The sequence below is a fragment of the Rhamphochromis longiceps genome, unplaced genomic scaffold (genome assembly GCF_057381845.1).
Source record: "Rhamphochromis longiceps isolate RC_006_pf unplaced genomic scaffold, R_longiceps_female_GT1.1 unmapped_scaffold_7, whole genome shotgun sequence".
NCBI lineage: Eukaryota > Metazoa > Chordata > Actinopteri > Cichliformes > Cichlidae > Rhamphochromis > Rhamphochromis longiceps.
Window position 1 is genome coordinate 407,809 of NW_028187227.1, and position 2,500 is coordinate 410,308.

Below are 2,500 nucleotides of genomic sequence, written 5' to 3' on the forward strand. Positions count from 1 at the left end.
CTGCTGAAATTCCCTCTCCATTTAGCCGAGGCAGTGAGTCGGCCTCCTGTCTCCCTTTACGGTCGAAAAAGATGTGCTCCTGGGCGCGCTGGCCCTGCTGCTACTCACATCGGGCATGGACCTGGACCTCCAGCAGGCCCCGGGGACCTACATCACACCTTGCTCTTGCCTCCCTTACAGCTGAAAAGGTCCATGCTTTTGCCCTGGCCCTTCTGAAATTCCCTCTCCATTTAGCCGAGGCAGTGAGTCGGCCTCCTGTCTCCTTTACGGTCGAAAAAGATGTGCTCCTGGGCGCGCTGGCCCTGCTGCTACTCACATCGGGCATGGACCTGGACCTCCAGCAGGCCCCGGGGACCTACATCACACCTTGCTCTTCCCTCCCTTGCAGCTGAAAAAGGTCCATGCCTGTGCCCTGGCCCTGCTGAAATTCCCTCTCCATTTAGCCGAGGCAGTGAGTCGGCCTCCTGTCTCCCTTTACGGTCGAAAAAGATGTGCTCCTGGGCGCGCTGGCCCTGCTGCTACTCACATCGGGCATGGACCTGGACCTCCAGCAGGCCCCGGGGACCTACATCACACCTTGCTCTTGCCTCCCTTACAGCTGAAAAAGGTCCATGCTTTTGCCCTGGCCCTTCTGAAATTCCCTCTCCATTTAGCCGAGGCAGTGAGTCGGCCTCCTGTCTCCTTTACGGTCGAAAAAGATGTGCTCCTGGGCGCGCTGGCCCTGCTGCTACTCACATCGGGCATGGACCTGGACCTCCAGCAGGCCCCGGGGACCTACATCACACCTTGCTCTTCCCTCCCTTGCAGCTGAAAAAGGTCCATGCCTGTGCCCTGGCCCTGCTGAAATTCCCTCTCCATTTAGCCGAGGCAGTGAGTCGGCCTCCTGTCTCCCTTTACGGTCGAAAAAGATGTGCTCCTGGGCGCGCTGGCCCTGCTGCTACTCACATCGGGCATGGACCTGGACCTCCAGCAGGCCCCGGGGACCTACATCACACCTTGCTCTTGCGTCCCTTACAGCTGAAAAAGGTCCATGCTTTTGCCCTGGCCCTTCTGAAATTCCCTCTCCATTTAGCCGAGGCAGTGAGTCGGCCTCCTGTCTCCTTTACGGTCGAAAAAGATGTGCTCCTGGGCGCGCTGGCCCTGCTGCTACTCACATCGGGCATGGACCTGGACCTCCAGCAGGCCCCGGGGACCTACATCACACCTTGCTCTTGCCTCCCTTACAGCTGAAAAGGTCCATGCTTTTGCCCTGGCCCTTCTGAAATTCCCTCTCCATTTAGCCGAGGCAGTGAGTCGGCCTCCTGTCTCCCTTTACGGTCGAAAAAGATGTGCTCCTGGGCGCGCTGGCCCTGCTGCTACTCACATCGGGCATGGACCTGGACCTCCAGCAGGCCCCGGGGACCTACATCACACCTTGCTCTTGCGTCCCTTACAGCTGAAAAAGGTCCATGCTTTTGCCCTGGCCCTTCTGAAATTCCCTCTCCATTTAGCCGAGGCAGTGAGTCGGCCTCCTGTCTCCTTTACGGTCGAAAAAGATGTGCTCCTGGGCGCGCTGGCCCTGCTGCTACTCACATCGGGCATGGACCTGGACCTCCAGCAGGCCCCGGGGACCTACATCACACCTTGCTCTTGCCTCCCTTACAGCTGAAAAGGTCCATGCTTTTGCCCTGGCCCTTCTGAAATTCCCTCTCCATTTAGCCGAGGCAGTGAGTCGGCCTCCTGTCTCCCTTTACGGTCGAAAAAGATGTGCTCCTGGGCGCGCTGGCCCTGCTGCTACTCACATCGGGCATGGACCTGGACCTCCAGCAGGCCCCGGGGACCAACATACTCCTCTGCTCTACTCCCCCACTAGCTTTCCTTCTCCCGCAGTTACCCTCCACCACAAATCCAGCATGGCCCTTGCCCTCCAGCAGGCCCCGAGGACCCACATACTCCTCCGCTCTAATCCCCCATGAGCTTTCCTTCTCCTGCAGTTACCCTCCACCGCATATCCAGCATGGCCCTTGACCTCCAGCATGCCCTGGGGACGCACATCCTCCCCTGCTCTAGTCCCCCACTAGCTTACCTTTCTTGTAGTTACGCTCCAGCGCATATCCAGCATGGACCTTGACCTCCAGCAGGCCCCGGGGACGCACATCCTCCCCTGCTCTAATCCCCCACTAGCTTTCCTTCTCCTGCAGTTACCCTCCACCGCATATCCAGCATGGACCTTGACCTCCAGCATGCCCCGTGGACCCACACTTAAGCCCCCTCCCACTGACAAAGCAAAACACCACTGGCAAAATCCTCGTGCCCCTGGTACTCCAGAATGTAAATTCAAACATGCCCCTGGTACACTGCGCAGAAACACTTTGCCACACACACGCACACACTGCTTGTGCCTATGCTACGATAACTTTTCTCCGTGCCTATGGTACGACAACTTTTCTCCGTGCCCCTGGTACACCGCTCAGAAACACTTTGCCACACACACACTCCTCGTGCCTATGGTACGACAACT